Source organism: Schistocerca nitens, chromosome 3 (genome assembly GCF_023898315.1).
Source record: "Schistocerca nitens isolate TAMUIC-IGC-003100 chromosome 3, iqSchNite1.1, whole genome shotgun sequence".
NCBI lineage: Eukaryota > Metazoa > Arthropoda > Insecta > Orthoptera > Acrididae > Schistocerca > Schistocerca nitens.
In genome coordinates this window covers 177,250,897-177,271,402 of record NC_064616.1, presented here as the reverse complement: position 1 = coordinate 177,271,402, position 20,506 = coordinate 177,250,897, and the positions used below count along the sequence as shown (strand labels likewise).

Here is a 20,506-nt window from a genome sequence, read left to right as displayed (position 1 = left end):
GTTTGTACCCTCCACACCTGGCTATAGTTGTAAGAGGGTCACCTTCAGATATTGTCACAGTAGTTTTTTTTTTTTTTTTTTTTCCAGTGAATGTTTAAGGAAACAGTATTGTGAAAAAATAAAAACTTCAAGTGAAAGTTTTCACTGCATGATTTTTTGTGAAGGTCTATCACTAGAATAATGCCTCAAATCACTTCGTTCAACTTTTGGTAATCATCTTCAGACAAGGGTGTTTGCAATATGTTTGTAGAACTTAATCATGGTAACACTTCCATCTGCAACGTATTTGGATGTCATTCCAAGAAATATTGGTGATGTGTGCAACATAATTCACAATGCCTGGAATGTAGCTTAGCACTAGAAATAAGCATCATTAGGAGACTGAAGTAATTATGATTTTGAACAAAAATTTAACTGTGAAAAAGATCTGTTCCTGATGCATTCTGCTCAATTTAAAACTAGCTCAAAAACAGGCTTGTGTCAGTCAGTGTAAGGAACTACTAAAAAAATAACAAAGAAATGAAAAATATATATACATCATCATAATAGGAGCTGAGACTCTGATACATCTGTACAAGCTGGAAATCATAGACAACGGTCAAAAGTGTTGCATCTTTCTTCACTGTGACAATGACGGCTGTCTCACAGAATATGCTCGGTCATAATCAAGGAAATGTCGCCCATTTCCTGCTAGTGAGCTTTTATTGGATAGTGACCTATTAAGTAACCCAACAGCCAGTGTAACCACGACACCACACTAACACATGCAAAATGAGCTCGCCTGCTGTATGTGTGGAGACGGGAGTGACCCTTTAATGATGGGAGTCCAGAAAGGGGTGAACGCATTTTATGAAGTGCTGAAAATATACTTCTCATGCAGATGATGTGTAATGGCACATATATCACACATAAATAGAACATTGGTTTTGCATGAGCACATTTTAAAGTCTTTCCTCTTCAAATCTGGCAATACAGTTGCAACAACTACATAGACTACTCACATGTATACTTTGCACCACACACTGCAGATCTTGAAGATTGGCAGCAGTGATAGGGGACATTAAGCAAAACTGTAGCACCTGAGCTTTCTTTCAAATTTACATTTCACACAACATACAGAAATTCACTGTGCTAAAACTTCTAAATGATATAATGTCAGCTGGGGAAATAAACTCATTTTTTCACATCTTTGTTTCTCTCATCAAGCCTAAAATAACATTCTGATAGTGGTGAGCATCTAAAGTGTGACTTGTAAGAAAAACATTAAACAATAACAGCAATTGTAACAAATTTTGTCATTATATTTTAATTCACCACGTTCATCAGTTTTTGCTTTTTTCTGGGTGAGCACAAAGCAAACATCTCTCAAAAACACATTTTTTATGTATAATTTATGGTCATAGCATGTTGGAAAATAGTTATATTACCTTGTACCAGATATCAATTTCAATTTTTGATGAGTTTCTACTTGCTGTTACATACTGATGAAATTCATTAGCACAAATTATTGTACAAACATGGTATTGTACATTTAATTTCCTTCACTTGTACAGATTTTATACAATGTATTGGAGACGACTGAAATTTTTAATCATATATGCCGATTACATGTGTTTTTACTCATATTTTGGAGGGTTTTAACATTTTCCTCAGTTTTGCTGTTTTTCAATCCAGACCGCACGAAAACATAAAATAGGGGTTTCACTGTACAAGTTTCCCAGAGCACTCATCAGAAGGAAGCAGCAAACACCAAGAGAGGGAAAGACATGTCATGAGTTCCACAATGCCCAACACAGCCACTGCTTATTGTAGCTAGTCTGATGCAAGTATTTAGCACAATTCTGACTTCTTCCGCCACATACTTGACACTCCAAAGTACATAAAATAGTGATTAACATTACATTGCATTGACACTTCGCTGTTAAATCACCTGTCTCTAACACATTTACTGTGAGTCCTGTTTACTTTATGGGTAAAGTGATACCTTCTCACAAGCATACTGTGAGAGCAAGACAGAGAAACCAAAAAACTATGAACATTGGTCTCACTGATACTGTACACTTCTCTCCCTGCTTTTGTCTTCTGACATTGGCAGTAAGTAGAATATACAAAGTATTGATCTGACAGAAATTGACTGTGACAATATTATGCAGTGCCAATAGTTGAATACTGTGCAGAAATTTCCTCCATGAAGATTCCTACTGATATATTTACACACCATTACACTAATACTTACACAGCTTGTATCCAACAGTAAAAGAAATATCTAATGACCTTTCAAGTACAAGTGCAAGTACAAGTACACGCACACGCGCGCGCGCGCGCGCCCACACACACACACACACACACACACACACACACACACACACACACACACACACACAAAAGTGTGTGTGTGTGTGTGTGTGTGTGTGTAAAAATTGCAGCACTTCACCACCTTCATTTCACACTCACTGTCCAAATGGGTGGGAAGACTTCTGCGGCTGACTTTTATTTACCTTTTAAGTGGGATTCACCCAATCTTGAGAGCTGCCGCAATGCTTGGTCAGACTGTTGACAGTATAGTATTCAGTTCACCTTGCTCACTACCAACTTAAGCAATTCGCTTTCAAGCAATGCGATGTTTAACAAGTGGAGCCAGATTCTGAGACATGACTTTAGAGTAAGTGACTAAACTCCTACTCATTGAGTAGTGTCTGTGAGGGCACAATAAAAGACCTGTTGTGAGTAACAACTGTATAACACTGTTGACAGGTATGCTCTGTCATATGGTGCAAGTCTTAATTCTTCTGACAGTACAAGGCTCTCAACAATTTGTCCCACATGAAGCAGAGACCCAAAGAAAATGGTATTCTAAAATTGCAACAAATAAGTGATCTACATAAAAGCTGTGTAATGGACAGTTCAGAACTTTACTATATAAAGGTCAGATAGCATTACTGCATTGTACTTATGAAACAATACACGAACTGCTTTGAAGTTAGTTGTGAGAGGTGAGGTGGGGAGGGGGTGTGTGTGTGTGTGTGTGGGGGGGGGTTGGGGTGGAGAATGCCTCATTTACAAAGATGGATACTACTATTCTTAGATCTCTTCCCACTTGGGTTGTCCTTTCACAAGAGCACCGGATTCTGTGGTTTTCCAGAATCACTTACGGTAAATGTCAAGATGGTTCCCTTGAAAAAATGAAGTCCTTTCCCAATTTAAGCTTTTGCTCCACCTCTAATGATACAGGGTGAAAAGTATTTAAACTGACAAACTCTGGGACGTTGTAGGGGACATCTAAACAAATATTTTCCCCTAATGTAATTTTTTCCTATGAGGAGTATTTAAACAGGTAGAGGAAGATTTCTCTGGCGGCAAATCAATTACACCAACAAACACTTTTCCGTTTTTTATGACCAAGAGACAACACATTAACACAACCCAATTTCAATTACAGTAGATTTTCAAACATGCCTCCATTGACATGTAAACAAAGGTTACACCATCGGATCATGTTCGGTCTGACACGGGCAAAAACCCCAGCAGTATCCTGAATTGTTCCTGCTGCTACTACTATCCGGGCAACCAGATGCTCTTCTGATGTAACAGGAGTTGCGTAAACAAGGTTGTGCATCTCCCCCCACACAATAAAGTCCAGAGGGGACATATCTGGGGATCGAGCAGGCCATGGTACAAGACCACCTCTGCCAATCCAAGTTTCTGAGAACCGTCGGTCCAGGAATCGACGCACACGAAGACTGAAATGTGCCGGTGCCCCGTTGTGTTGGAACCACATGCATTGTCTTGTAGGGAGCAGGACGTCTTCCAGAAATTCTGGCAATGCTCTGGCGAGAAAATTGTAATAGTGCCTGCCATTTAATGGCCTAGATAGCAGATACGGCACAATTAAACAGTCCCAACAACACCAAGCCACACATTAGTGTCTTGTAGGGAGCAGGACGTCTTCCAGAAATTCTGGCAATGCTCTGGCGAGAAAATTGTAATAGTGCCTGCCATTTAATGGCCTAGATAGCAGATACGGCACAATTAAACAGTCCCAACAACACCAAGCCACACATTAGTGAAGAACCGCACTTGATGAGAGCTAGTAACTGTGGCATATGGGTTAGCCTCACTCCAAACATGCATGTTGAAGATTCCATCACGCCCGAACGTTGCTTCATTGGTAAACAACACAGAGGATGGAAATGTACGATTCATTTCACACTGTTCCAGGTACCACTGCAAAAACTGTGCTCTGGGTGGATAATCAAATGGTTCCAGGTTGTGGACATGCAGTAAGTGAAATGAATGTAACAATTGCTCTCGAAAGACTGTTCCTACATTCGTCTGATTCGTCCCCATGTTACGTGCAATTGCACGAGTGCTGATTGAAGGATCCCGCTCCATATGCTGCAAGACAGATTCCTCAAATTACAGCGTTCTTACTGTGCGACGGCGTCCCTGTCCAGGTAATCTGCTAAATGATCCGGTCTCACGCAGACATTGGTACACAGCAGCATGATGCGGGATACGGCGATTAGGATATTGTTGTTGATAAGCCCACTGTGCAGCTCGTCCGTCGTGGTGCGCTACGTAGTACGCAGCAACCATATCAGTGAACTCGCTCCAGGTGTATTGCTCCATTAGTAAACAGAGACAATGCACTACTACACTGGTGGACAACAGTTGCCTACAACTGAAGAGCGTAATACGCCCTCTCACAACTGAAGATCGTAATACTTCCTCTAACAACTGAAGAGCATAATACGGCCTCGGTTTAAGTAATCCTCATAGGAAAAAATGACATTAGGGAAAAACATTTGGTTTTATGTCCCCTACAACCACCCAGAGTTTGTCGGTTTAAATACTTTTCACCCTGTATAATGGGATGATGAACCTTAGTCTTCCTTTTATCTCCCCTCCCCTACTTTCCACTGAAATGACAAGAGAGTGATGGGTGATGAATTTATTGGGGGCCTGCTACTTCTCTTGAGAATAGTTCAAGTCCCATGTTTTTTGAAAAGCCAATTTTTCCCTCTCTTTCTTGATTTGTAATTAATGGTACAACGCTTGATCATTATTGTCTACTTGTACGGACATAACCACGATTTGCAATAAATCCTATGCCATTTGCTGGTCAAATGGAGGAACTACAGAATTTACTCCAAGTCTACTATTGTTTGACACAGACACAGAACCACACACAGAGTGTCCCAGGAGAAATGGTCAATATTCACGGATATGACAAGGATGACCACTTGAAGCAAAAAAGGCTAGTAAACATGGGATCTAAAATGCATACCTTAAGAGCTATCAGCACTTGTTCATCTTTGCTACTGTGAAACACATCTCTTCTACCGAAGAAATGCTTGTAACTCTTATGGCAGGCATTATACAACTCATGTTCTCTAGAGTTCTTTTGCTTCAAATGATACTAGATTTCTCATTTAAAACAAGTCCTTGAAATTTTCACTAAATAAGCAGATATTATCTTTCAAATGACTTCGCACAATAAAAACAAATCAATGACAATTGGCATAACCAATTCTATATATGGTTGCTGTCCTGTCCGTTAAACCCAAAACAGATTTTTTCTACACAGCCAACACATACAAAAATGTTTTGTAAACAAATTCTTTGTTGAACGAGTTGCATTTATCAGTATTTTGCCAATGAACAACTGTCTTCCACACACTTTACCCATGGCTGAAAATATGTCATAATTCCATACATATCCACATGCATTGTTTGTTGAGAGGATTTGTAAGACAAAATTGAATACAGATACAAATTATCAAACCTGCTGTCAAAAGCTACTAGTAATTGACTGTAAATATAAAGTTTCATGTCCTGTTTGTGATACGACCATTAAAATACTAGTTTCAACAGGCTTTACTAGGCATGGTCTTATTAGAGGTGGTATGGTTTTGCTTTCCTGCAACTTTTGAACAGTCTTATCCAGCCAACTGTACAGGTACCAACAGTTTATCGTGGGCTCTGAACCACGGAACAACTTTGCGTATTTCACACTAACAAATCACTGCCAGAGGTAAAAGAAGTAAAAAGTGATACAAAAAAACCTACCACCAACCAATGATTGAATGCCAGACCTTTGAAGTTGTAGTCTTGACACCCACATTTTTCAAAACTATTTTGCTACATTTTATACAAGTGATAAAACAATTTAGACAATCACGTCACAGGAGCAGTAATGTACATTGCAAAGCATTAATATTTCAGTATTCATTATAAATGTTTTCTACGAAACTTACAGGCATTCTTGTGTGAGCTCATATCTTTGGCATTACTCAACATATATGTGCATGCAGGGTGCATGTTCATAGTTTGCCATGCATTGCATATATCAGATATGACATGATTATGCTCAAGACACTCAAATGTTGGTACAGTCAGACTGACACCTTCATATAATATTTAGGTTCTGGTGGTAAAGTGTGTGAGGGCATTTCTCTTCTATTTAGTTCAATTCTGGACATTTCCACATTGCAGTGATTTTTGAAATAGTTTGGGAATGTAGACTGAAGTCATTACTGTCAATGTGACTATTCTGCAAGAAATGTTCTGACAGCACAGTTTAGAAGCTGGTTTATAACATCTAAAAACTCAAAACAAATTAGAGCATTACAGAGTTATGGACAAGGCTTTGTATGGTTTCAGTATTATCTGAGCAGTAAAACTCTTGAGTTAACAGGAAATGAACCAGAATCTAAGTGGATTACTGTGATTAGGTATGTTACTTGGGATCCCTTACTACGGACAATTCTTTTCCTGGTAAATATCAATGACATGCCTACAACTATACCTGACAGCTGATTTGTTTGCAGGTGGTACAGGCATAATTGTTACATTTTCAGGTCAGGATCTGAACAACATACCAGAAGCAACATTTGGTTCACAGCTCCCTCTGAAAAGAAGAGTACACAATTCTGCTTGTGGTGACATGCAGCTCTCTAACAATACTAGTGCAAGTAGTAAAGTACAAGATGTGAGATTTACAGGAATGGTGATAGATGAAACTCTTATGGCAGACACATTTTCAGGATTACCTGCAGAAGCTGAATGCAGGCACCTTTCTAAATAGAACAATGTTCAGTCAGCACCAGTAATGCACTAAAACTTGTTTAATTTTCATTCTGTGTTGACATATAGGATAATATTTAAGGGCAACTCAATTCAGATACAAATATTATCATGACCACAAGGTTATAATAACAACATATGTGGTGAGCCAATCAGTTTTCACAAAAGTTTAACACAGTTAATGACATATTGTACATTTTCAAATGCAGTTAAAGATTACTCTCCCTTGATAAACTCTGACACTGTGCACTGATGCTTTGGGTCAACTTATTTGCCCCTAAGTAATTTTTGTTTAGTGAATTGTAAGTAATGTAGAATTCAAGTTCATTTACCTGACACAGTAATTTAATTTGGGTTTTTTGACGTCATTTCAGGGAAATGATGGGATGGTTTCTTCTAACACGTCATGACTTATACTTCGTCTATATCTTGCCCATTATTAAGCTTTACAACAAGGACTAAATTCTTATGCTGAAAGACTATTATTATTATTTTCATACTGGCATTTCATATTACAATGTTTTGATACTTCTTTTTTTTTTCCTTGTAAAAGTTTTGGATATGAAGCAGTCCTATCTTCATGTGTAATTGACATAAATCAAATTTAATGCATAAAAACTTGTTCTCCCATATAAAAACCGTAACTTGGCACTTGGCAGAGGTGTTAGCACAAGCAAGCAAACCCTGTGTTGCACATAGGTCACTCTCAAAGAGGAGGAAACACATAAAACTAACATGAAACATGTGCTCTGCATTTTTATGAAAGCAGAGGGGACACACAGAAAAATGATACCCTCAGTGACTTTGTATAGTCAAAACTGAACTCTTATTACCACATATTAACAAAACACTACTATACATTTCAACTATGAACTGTATTGTTTGATTACCAAGGCTGATACTAACCAGAAGCAAGTCAATACTGGCTGACATCTACCGATTCCTCAGCTCCCAGCACTACCTGCAAGAAGTGCCAAGTTACAAGGCTCATATAGCACACTACATGTACCTTGCAAGATACTGTACATTCAGTTCAACATAAAATACTTACTGTTCATGCAGTTTACACGCTGTATTGGCTTTTCTTCTTGTTTTATAGTAGTTTGAATATGGAACAGTGAATTGATGTACAGTAGGAAAAGGCAGCATACAATGTGACACATCAGCCAATAGAATCATTCTGATGATTATGTCCAACATGTGTGTTACAGAGGTTTTGTTAACACCCAGTGTTGAATTTTTATAGGGCGTGAATGTTTGAAGAGATGGCTGAAAGCATATATTGAGTCTTCATGTGGAGTATGTCCTAGTGTTGCTAGCTGCTATACGAGAGCAGCTGAAAAATGATTTTGACGTAGTTTATTGGACCTTCAGAGAGACCAGATCAGTTTGATGCATATAAAGCTAACATTTTTCTATTCTATTTGGCTGTATTACAGGTCTTTTCAGAGTAATTTAAATTTTTAATTCACGTTGAGGTTGAAAAACAAACTGAATTTTTGTTCTACTAATATTTGTACTGTATATTACAAAACAGTTTTCAGCTTGTTATACCATATCACAACATAATACAAAAACTGGTTTGAAGTAAGAAAATATTTGTAAAACTAAAACCCAGTATGCATTTCAACCTTAAATATGAAATTGTTCTGCCAAGAAGTGACAGAAAAATCCATAAATAAGAGGTTGGAAATTCTCTGCCATAAGAACAACTGTAATTTTTCTAATTCATCATTGGGCTCTTTAGTGTCCTTTACCTATTTTTTTAGGACATTTACCTATTTTGGTGAGGTAAAACATTTCTGCTTCTGTGAGAAAAGGGCTCTCATGTTCTCTCTCTCTCTCTCTCTCTCTCTCTCTCTCTCTCTCTCTCTCTCTCTCTCTCGCCCAGTCAATTCTTTGTGCCGACATTAAGCTAGATGGCAATGATCAATAAATCACTTTCCCTTTTTTGCATCCACTTTCATCTTGTATTGAATATTGTTGCCTTTCCAAACTGAGAAATATGCCACATGGCCTTCAGTTCAAAACAAAAAGTACATTCATAATAACTAAGCAATGTACTGAACATAAGAAGCACCAATTTAAAAGTGTTTACCCCTCCACCTCCAAGAATATTGTCTTTCATTGCAATGTACCCCCTAAAAGCTATAAAAATGTTTTCATGCTGTTTTATTGCATTCTACTTTTCTAAAATGTAAAACATAAGAAATAAATGAAATAGTTTGAACCAAAAGGTCATTTATTTTATAACTGTTTAGCTTTCCTCACTGTTCTTTTTCATCCTCTACAATATTATCTATAAGCATCACATAATTAAGAAGACATGGATTACTCTAGTATGCCAACTATACATATACTTTTAGCAAGCTGGTATATCATGATTTATGACAACATTGGGTCATCCTAGCATGCCAGTGTGAGTTTATAATAGCATCAAGACTAATTGTTCAATAAAACAAATCATACTGCAGCTTCTCAGTGGTTAAATCTCCTTTTTGAAGGCAGTTTTCTTTTTTTCTCTCTCTCTCCCTTTTGTATTTTATTTTTTACTGATGCTAATTTGATGCACATTTTGTTGTTTCATGGTGCCTGTTGTCTTGATGCCAGAATGAAATCTATCTTTGCAACAAAGTGGGCACTGAAAAGTGAGTACTAAATTTAATATTGTTGCATACTGTAGATATATTTTGCCTTTATCCATTTACTTTTCTTATCTTTTAGAAACAACTTGCAACTGCTTTAGAAATTTGTAATTAGTTCTTCATCCATGGAATGTCTAAGCAGTTACATACCTTTCATGTTTATCAATTCAGATTTAAAACTCCCTGGTGAAAACTTCATGGTGAATGTAACTAGCAACAATTTGTTACAAATACTTTTACTTGACAGTCAATAATGTGGAATGGGAAACCTAATGTTGTTGTAGTTGTAGTAGCAGTTGATGTTGTTGTTGTTGTTGTTGTTGTGGTAGGTGTAATATGATTGGAATATTTCTGTAGTTTAAACATAGATACTCTGTATCATAAATGAAATGATCGTACGGCATTTATTGTCCGGCATATCCCCTTCGGGGTTCGGCCGCCGTATTGAAAGTCTTTTTTGTTGGCGCCACTTCGGCGACTTGCGTGTCAATGATGATGTTGAACACACAAGAGCCAGTTCCCTGGCGGGAATCGAACCCGGGCCCCCTTGCGTCGTAGGCGGCAGTGCTACAGGTGCGCTACGGAGACGGACACTATATCATAATTTGTTACCTTATGGAACAACAGCTCAATGCGGAACTTTCGTAATGTTTAATCAGAAAACAACATGAATACACGAGATGCTCGAGCTCGTTTTTATCAAAGACAGAATATTTTATAAATAATACTATCTTTTAATATTCTAAACCCTATTGGTAGCTCCAGTTTTTTTTCCCTTCTGGATTATGTATTAACACAGTTAATTACACAATAAAAAATACCTGCCAAACTTCTGCTATACAGCGTAGGAATCAATAATGGACGTTTAGGAACACGAACTACTAAATCCTGAGTCAAGCGTTTAGGTGACCCTTTATATCTCAATTCACGTAATTGACGCTATCCGCGTGGACTTCAAATTCGTACATACACGTTTCGTACCTCTGATTGGTTCTGATAAAAGTTACCTGGCATTGTACCATAGCCAACACATCTCTAAGAAATATACTTTCTTATACACTAATAGTCTACGGTAATGACGACAACTTCACGATCTCTTCAGAAGCAAATTATTGTCAAAGTTAAGTTTTCAAATCCTTAGAAGTAAATAATATTAAAATCTAGCGTCGTCTACGTTCAATCGATAACTTTTCATAATACAGATCGACAACCTCAGTGAAAAGAAACCAAATCTGCTTCGTCCCATTAATTTATTTCACATTAACTACAATACTTGATTGTGTACAACCAAAGTAATTTTATTATTTATCAGTTGCACGTAAAAAAAGTTGAGCATTTATTCTATTTTCGTTTTAACATTATTCGTCGTTTGACAGATGTAGCTTCCGGTTTCTGTGTCAAAGTGAACGAAAACAAGCAGCATAAAAGTATTGATTTTAGTCTTGTATACCAATGATACGACAATATATTTATCTATTTAAAGATAAGATGTGTGTATAGTCAAATTGACAGAAAAAAATAAAGTTTAAACTCAATTATTTCCTTTCTTTTTACTAAAATATGAAAGAGCCTATGGCATGTAAATGGGCGGGGTCTGTCAAAATATCAAACGTCGCTTGTAAATATGATGTTTTATTTGGAGAAGAATATAATTTTCGCAATGAAATAATCTCAGAATGAAATTTGGGTGGAGCATATTTCTTTCCAGTTTGTACTTAAAAGTTGTTTACATATTTAAGACATTCAATGACTCATTAGTAGCTTGAGGAAGAGTCCATAGCCCAAAAAAATAACAACAAAACCTTTGCGAGCTGCAGTGTTGTGTTGATCGGCCATGATCAAACAGTAGTTTGTTTGTGGATAGCTGCAATTGGGAGTTTCGCTGTTTGTGTGCGTTATTCTAGAGAGCGGGTGTGGTAGGAGCGTAATTTTTATTCGAGGATTATCATTTTTCCAAATATACACAACTATTTACTGAATTGACTGAAAAGAACCATCATTATATGCGTCGTCTGCTAGAAGGACATTAGAACTTTGTTTTGCAGTCGCAGCACCTGAAGTTGCATCTTTTTACTGGATTTTTGAGGTACTTTTAGAGTTAGATTACTTGCTGATAGTTGAGTAAAAGAAATTGAATAATAATTTCAAAATCTCAAAGAGCGGTGTGGCCGTATGTAGAACTCGACTTTAAGCACAGAAATGTAACCAGCTTGTCTCTGCAGCTGATTTTGCTCGCAGAACTTTTCCGTAAGTGTAATTCCCCCCCCCCCCCCTAAAAATTTTATGTTTTTATTGTGAACTCAGTACAAGTACTGGTATTATCCCAACATTCCCCCATTAATTTCGGGCGCACGTAAAATTAATCACCCGGTATTTTTTTCTTTTTTGATATTTTCACTTACGTTACTTATTAACTATGGTTTAACTGAATTTTAAAATTTCTAGTTTTGAATAAGATTACTTTCCAATTGCTTTAGTAGGTCTAACCAATTTTTTCTTTCATTGGCGGTTTCAATAGTTTTGCCACACAAAAATGACTAATGTTGGCTGCATGTGTATGATAAGTTGCTGCGTCTTATTGGAATGTCATAAAATACATCATCGCCAATTTTTTTATCTCCCTTACTTCTGCTGTAGCTAGTTTTCCCGTCGAGTTTACGTTAATCATCTTGTAGGATTACTAAGCAACTAAGATATCAACTAGATTTTATATTCTAGCAGACTTCTTTATGTCGAACCTTTACGTGTCTGATATTATACAGAGCCATTGATACAGAAGAATGGAGGGAAATTGTCAACTGTTTAGAGATATTAGTGTTCTAGCAATCATGTAGTAAAGAATCTTCAAAAATTCTTTCAATAATTTTCTTCCTTAACATAGGAGTGAGATTTACATGATCAGTGTTAAGTTTTTTTCTGAAACGAGGTGTATGATGGTTATTTATCAAATACTGGTAGAGTTATAATTTTGGTGGCAACTCAAAATTGCTAAGATAAATGGCAAAAGTTGTTTGGCACATCATAGCACACTTATGGAGTTCAAAACTTTTATCATAAGTCGTTCTCCATTGATATTAGGATGCACAACTGGAGATACTGTAGTTCCTATCGTTTCTAAAGATATCGGATCCAAATTTAATTAAGACTGACACTTCAGACGAAGTATTAGATAATTTGATACGAAGACCATAGAGCTAACTAGTGCTTTTCCTGATCACCCAAAACATTTAGTAAATGTACTTTCCTTCGCATTAGGTGCCCTTCTGTTTCTTCTGAAGGTGTTGCAAAATATCTTATTCAGTATCTGCTTTATCATATGACCTACACACTTTCTTCTTCCTCTTCACTTTTATGATATCTGGAGGTCTTTCCAACCTAAAGTCTATTCCCATTGCATATAGGGTGACAAGAGAATTTTTTGTTGCCATCCAAAAATAACTTTTATAACTTTTCTTGTGCCTTCCTTCTTTTTCAGCATGTTTTTCAGAATCAGAAAATCCTCATAAGAAAACCACTTCGAGTCGTATGATTCTTCTTCATTACATCTAAATCCATATTGTACAGACTTCCACGAAGTGCATGGTAGAGGGTATGTTCGACTGGACTGGTTATTCGGGTTTCTTACCGCTCCATTCACATATGGAGCTTGTGAAGAATTATTGTTTGAATGCCTCTCTAATCTTGTCGTCATGATCCCTATGTGAGTGATAGGTAGGAGGTTGTAGTATATCCCTAGAGTCATTATTAAAAGCCAGTTGTTGAAATTTTGTCAGTAGCCTTTGTTTGGATAGTTTACATCTATCTGCCACTTCAGTTTCTTCAGCATCATTGTAATACTCTCCTACGGGCTTGATAAAACTGTGATAATTCATGTTGTGTATACATTCAATATGCCCTGTTAGTTCTATTTAGTATTAGTCTTACAAACTTGTGCACTTTTCCATGAGTCACATTGGTATGTTTTAAACAATCTCCTTCGCAGACTGATAACATTTTTTCAGTCTCCTACCAAAGTGTTACACCCAGGTATTTGTATGAGTTGGCCAATTCCAGCTGTGACTCATTGATATGAGAGTCATAGGATGCTACAATTTTTTCTTTTGTGAAGTGCATAAATTTACAAATCTGAACATTTAAAGCAAGTTGCCAGACTTTGCACCACTTTGAAATCTTATCAAGGTCCAGCTGAATATTTATGTAGCTTCATTCAAATAGCACTTCATTATAGATAACTGTATCATTTGCAAAAAGTCTGAGGTTACTATTAACATTGTCAATAGGGTCATTAAAATAGGGCATCCACAGGAGTCCCAACACATGTCTCTGGGGCACACCCGAAGTTATTTCTGCATCTGATGATGACTCTCCCCCATTATTACATATTATGCCTATGAACTAAGCTAACGAGTTTCAGCTTACAAACCATTTTGGAGTGCCTTCCTCAACAAATGATATGAAATTCAAGGCTGCTGCAACAAATTTAAGGAATAGTGAAAGTAACTTTAAACACAAACTTCAATCAAATGTATAAATATGTGTGTGTGTGTGTGTGCCATATGGATGTAAAAATATTTTTAAAAAACTTAAGAAGAAAATGAACAGCATCAGCTTGTTGCTGAATTTGCCACTGAAAAGATCTAAAATAGTGAAAGGTTGCAATTATGATCCATAGAACAGCCATATATCTAATTTACTAATTTGTGCATTGTATTATTTGATACCAGTGCTTGAGTTGTAAAATAAAATGAGGTTTCCATACTCTTACCTTCTTCTTGAAATTTAAACTTTAGACCAAAACGTTATTTTTATACCGGCACTATAAACCACATGACCACAGCAATATAATGCATGCCCCTTACTACTGACACTCGCAGATCGTGTGATAGTTATAATGTTTGAAGAATGGCACTAAGTGCTTGAAACCAGTCACTGAAATAAAATTCCTTTTTTTACAACTGATTGCGGATTGTTAGGCCTTATTTCTAATGTATTTTTTAAGCTTCATCTAACTTGGCAAATTTACATTAGAGAAATTAAGTAAAGGGATATTATTGGTGCTCATCAAATGATAATGTTGGCTATTGTCGCTGAACAAACATATACACAAAGAATATAAAATTAAAGATAAGATAATAAAATTGAGAAATCCATTGGAAAGGAACTTAACACACATTAATTATTATTGGAAATCTTCTGATACTGGGAGGCACACTTTTTAAATAGGAGGAGTGGAATCTCAAGTTCTGAAAAAAAAGAAGTGTGTTATTTACTGCCATAGAAAAAAAAGTTGGGTTTGCTTTTGTTTGCTTCTGGAATATAGGAAAGAGAAAGGGTAGGCCATACAGAAGCTGCATATTACAAGAAAGTGGCAAATCAAGGAACAAATTAAAATAAGTAATATTAAATAAAAAAAATTGAGAAAAAATGTAGCCAATGGTATGTATTTATAGGTGGTACCCAAAGGGACAAAAATGACAGTAAAGGAAAATATATGGCATATAGGAAAGAAGACTGTTCAGGTAAAGTGAAAAATGTAAAAGGACTCTGAATAGAATCAGACTGTAGCTAACAACAGTAAAGGGTGGATCCACAGGGGAAAAAAACAGATTGCTCTAGAAGGAAACAAAGTGAAGTAAATGGACAAGAAAGACAAACACAAGTAAAAAGGAACATTCAAAATAAGTAGAAAAATGTGATGATATGCAACAAAATTAAGGGCCATATTATAGTCAGAGGTGAAGAGGGTGCATCACTGGATGTGGAGGGTGAAACAGTTGCATAACGAGAATCTTCGAAGAATTTGTGGTTAACAGGGGAATTAATGAAGGTTGAACATCATTTAGTTTCGGGTAGAAATTTTCCGTTGAATCGGAAGTTTCAAATGGTTCAAATGGCTCTGAGCACTATGGGACTCAACTGCTGAGGTCATTAGTCCCCTAGAACTGAGAACTAGTTAAACCTAACTAACCTAAGGACATCACAAACATCCATGCCCGAGGCAGGATTCGAACCTGCGACCGTAGCGGTCTCGCGGTTCCAGACTGCAGCGCCTTTAACCGCACGGCCACTTCGGCCGGCCACGGAAGTTTCCATCTCAGGAGTTATAAAGTACTGATGTTGCTAGGAAGGATTTGCATGGCACAGATGGATAGGGAGAGTTTACTCTATATGTCCTGTTTGCAGGTGCATATTGTGTGGCTCTATTGGGAGTTGTTCGTATACACAGTCAGACCATATCCATTCCTTAGAATGGGAAGCTGGGTGCAATGATACCTATGTGAAAGGCATAGCAGTTGTTGCAGTTGACTTGATGAATATGTGTCTGCATGTAAACAGGTCTCTTTCTTTGTGGTCTGAGTACTGTGGGTGGGGTGACTAACATAGGTTGCTGTGTGCATCTGGAAAGGTGTGTAGTAGATTTACTTACTTACTTATAAACCATAGGGTAGAGTAAGTAAACTGAAGATTTAATTGGTTGAACAAGGGTCTTTCAGGGTTCCAGTAGAGAACAAAAGACAACCATGGCTGGAGTGAAAAGTATTGGATGTAAGGTACCACATATTGGGCACAGTTGCACTGTGAAATTTACAATCCAAAATTTCATGATTATTTGCAGAAATCGTTTGTTCTCACCATCATCACTGGTAAATACTAACAAAATTTTCAACTAAAATATGAGCAAGAACCCTGCGTCAGTTGCATAGTGTGTTACAGTCTTCTGACAAAAATTCCTTTGTTAACCTGTTAACTTAGCCATTTTTCTGCACAAGTGTGTACAAAAATTTCAGTTTTTTTTATTTCTGAATTTTAATCATTACTATGATACAGGTTATTGAAAACAGTAATGTGGAAAATTATTAATGTAAAGGGAAAGTAGAGAATGTTGAAAAGATTACATTAAAACCCTGCATATACTCATTGCTTCTAAAAAAATAACGCCACATAGATTAAAATACCTTAGGACAGAGTGTATTAGTTTAATATCTTTGAAAACTGTTTGTAGTGTTTTTGATAAATAATAAAAATTAGCATAATACACTTTCACACAACATTCACCTTCATTTGGTGGCGGCTGTGTGAAAGGCTCTGAAGCATGTTACATTATATAGAGGTACAGGTACATCACAGTCTTCACAGATTCACTCCTATTTTTCTTTCCATTCACACCCTGATTTTGGCTGCACATCCTAAATAATCTGATAGGATTCTTCTTCTTTGTGGTAGCTGGAGTGAAGGACAGGAAATGATGGTTGATTAGAGGAATTTCCTGTGATATTTGGCTGTAATCTTCTCAAATACTGCAAGACAAAAATCAAGAGTGTTGTTTGTTCCTCAAGATTTATTGTACAAGCTGAATGAATTCCAGAGAACCAGTTCAGGTAGATGGAAAAATATTATTTGGAGTATTTTTTCACTCTCTTCTGTATTACTGTATTGTTTGCTAGTTTCCAGTCGACTTCATTCGCTCCCCCCATTGTGTCGTTACATGATTTGGCTGCTGCTGGTGTTATTTACATTTTTCATTTCTACATCGGGGATTGTGCTCAAAATAGACATGTCATGCTTGCATTTTCACTTCATAGCTGTAACTCTACCCTCTGAAAAGCAACAATATCTCACATCTTCAGTTTCTTAGTAGTGCACAAGTTTTTTGGCATATATTTTTAGGAGGTTTCACATTGCCATATGTTTCAGTTTTCTTATCATTTAGGTCATCTGCTAGCTTCAAAGAGGTGTGCGTATTATCATCTTAAATGCACTAGTAGCCTTTGTTGAGAAAGGGTTTCATTATTCTTATATTCCTCATCAGATTTTGTACCCTTATCTGTATATATACTTAGAGACCATATGTAGCAAGATTTGGACTCTCAGAGCATGCAGGTCTTTATTCCAAATCTTGATCTCTTTAGTGGTAGATACTGAGCCCAACCTAGTCTCCCATTGTATAAGTCCCTCATCTATGGTGACATCCTCCTCTAGAGTAGAAAGAATTCTCAATGTGTTATCAAGATGTTTTAAAATGGGTTAAGTTTTGTTTAGATTTGTCTGTGGAAAGATATCAAGGTCATATCTTGATTTTTTTTTAATGAGGCCATTTCTTTAGTATGAAAAATTGTTTGTAGGTAATTAACTGGTAAAATATTGGACTTGCAGGTAGTGGATGTTCAGAACTGTACATCGGGTAGCTTGTGTTTTCATTTGTGATTTTTTAAAATAATATTTTGTAACAGTGTTATACTAAAGAAGATTTGCATCACTTTTGTGTCCTTCCAATCAGCGATGTTCTTATCTCGAGCCTATCTATTGGTCTCAGAGAAGTCTGAAGTTTTCCAGTGAAGGAAAATGTTGGAGGTGGGTGGGGCAATTCTGCAGTCACATCTATATCATATCATTTTCTGATGCTAGGAAATTAACATCTCTTTCTTTCTCTGTTGGTTCTCCACTGACACTGTCAGTGTCTGAAGTGTCACTTTCAGGGGGAAAAAAGTCAGATTATAATATCTTTACACAGTATGAGCAAGTGGCATAATGAATATTCTTCCTTCTGACCTGGCGGAGAAGGTCTTCAAGTAGTTAAGTAGATGGAACAATTTTGTACAGCATTTAAATTTCTAATCAGAATATTGTCAATATAGAAGAGTGTTTTTGAACCTCAATTTTTTGTAAGGTGTTAAAACATTGTGACTGGTAACAAATGAGTAGAAAAATATGAGTCAGCAACGATACTAAAGGGCCATGTTATGGTCTGAGGTAAAGTGAGTGCAACACTGGATGTGGACATGAAACACTTGCATAACAAAAATCTTGGAAGGGTCAAGGGGTAACAGGGACTTTGTGAAGAGTGAACTCAAGTCAGTTTCATGCCAAAATTTTACACTGAATAGGAAGTTTCCATCCCTGGAGTTATAAGGCAGTGATGCTGCTAGGAAGAGTTTGCATGTCATGGATGGATTTGGAACATTTGCTCTATATCCATGTTGTGTTGCTGGGTTTGGGTGGTGTTTTAATACACAGTCAGACCATATCCTCCTATGGATTAGAGGTTGGGTGCAATGATAGTTATGTCTTGCAATTGATTTCATGAATAACTGCCTGTATTTAATCCTTGAGCTTGCACACCTATGTATAAAATGTATAAAGTGTGCCCACCACAAATGACATTGTCTTGTACCGTTCTAGTGTTTTTTCTTGTTTTGAATTGTACACCCATATGTATTCCTTCATTATTGTTTCAGCCAACATAGTGGTAAGTTGTGTTTTCATGTGCCCAAGTAAACAGCAGTAGGCTAATATAAAATAAACAGTAAGCTTGGTGAGAAACAGTTTACGATCATTGCAAGAAAATACCCCCAGATCCATGCTAGCAGCATGATCCTACAGTATGGCAGTTGACTAATTTGTAATCGTATAAGTGTTCGACTGTTTAATGCTCCGAGTGGGTTATTGTTGTGGGGTAAAGCATGTATGTGGCAACAGAGTGCTACACTGGAAATTTATTTTATTAATGTTTATTTAACAGTGATTTAGCTCATATAAGTATATTTTATAATTGTTTAATTAGATTCTGATTTTGCTCATACATGCTTACCTTGTTAACGTAAAGACAGCTAGTCTTTACACTTGTGTACAAAGTATGCCATGCACCCACACCTGTTACGAAAATTGCCACCCCTGCTTGAATATTAAAAAGGTCTCTTGTTGTCGTGGTTTGAGTACTTTAGGTGTGTTACTAACATGGGTTGCTCTGTGCGTCCAGAATGGTGTATAGTAGATTTGCTTGCTCACATATTAACCAGAGAGTAGAGAAATAAAATTAAGTTTTCATTGTTTGAACAGATGTTTGAAAGTTCCAGTACACAACAGAAGACAATCGAGACTTGTGTGAAAAGCATTACTTGTAAAGTACTGCATATTGAACACACTTTAACTGTGCGATTTACATTCTAAAATTTTAATATTATGTGTATAAATCATTAGTCCTGACTAGCATCATTGGTAAATGTTTAACAAAATTTTTAATTAAAATTTGAGCAAGAATATTGGGATACTTGTATAGTGTGTTACAGACTCTTGCAAAGTTTCTTTTGTTACAAATTTTCAGTAAAAGTTTGTACAAAAATTTCTCTAATTTTTTTATTTCTGAATATTAAACTTTGCTGTGATAATAGATTATTCGAAACAGTAGTGTGGAAAATTATTAACATAAAGGGAAACTAGAGAATGTTGGAAAAGGTTACATTAATATGCTGCATATACTCATTGATTTTAAAAAATAGCTCCACATAGAATAAAACATCTTAGAACAGAATATTTTAGTTTAATCTCTTTCAAAACTGTTTGTAGTAGTTTTGATACACAATAAAAATTACAATAATACACACTCACACAACATTCACCTTCATGTGTTGCTGACTGTGTGAAAGGCATTGAAGCATGGTACAGTACATAGAGCTACATCACAGTCTTCACAGATATATTGTAATTCCCTCCTATTTCTCTTTCCATTTGAGTCCTAATCTTTTCAGCACATCCCACAAATTCTGGTCTTTGCGGTACCTAGGATGAGGGATGGAAAATACTGTTTGGTTAGAGGAATTGGATTGGTAGACATTGCAGGGTGACCAGCTACTTTCGAAGAGTATTCCTTCCTGTCCTGTTTGGCCATCATTGCATCAAATACTACCAGGCCGAAATCAAGAGCATTTTTCGTTCTTCCAGATTTGCTCTGTGTCAGTCAGCTTCATCCACTCCTCCCATTGTGTTGTTATACAATT

General features: G+C 36.6%; 2 protein-coding genes across 5 annotated transcripts in view; one reads left to right on the top strand and one right to left on the bottom strand.

Moving 5' to 3' along the window:
• Positions 1-10,810, bottom strand: part of LOC126248119 (protein seele-like) — an 89,102-nt gene extending 78,292 nt beyond the window's left edge. The window contains exons 1-2 of one of the 4 annotated variants that reach the window (XM_049948801.1): positions 10,553-10,810; positions 6,882-6,910 (exon numbers count right to left, since the gene is read on the bottom strand). The gene's annotated coding sequence lies outside the window, so the exon portion shown is untranslated. Of the gene's footprint in view, positions 1-6,881; positions 6,911-7,992; positions 8,048-8,137; positions 8,358-10,552 lie in introns of those variants that run through there. The other 3 variants (XM_049948799.1, XM_049948800.1, XM_049948798.1) reach the window with 3 other exon arrangements.
• Positions 10,811-11,563: 753 nt separating this feature from the next.
• Positions 11,564-20,506, top strand: part of LOC126248118 (paired amphipathic helix protein Sin3a-like) — a 306,715-nt gene continuing 297,772 nt past the window's right edge. Inside the window, exon 1 of the mRNA XM_049948797.1 lies at positions 11,564-11,817. The gene's annotated coding sequence lies outside the window, so the exon portion shown is untranslated. The remainder of the gene's footprint in view (positions 11,818-20,506) is intronic.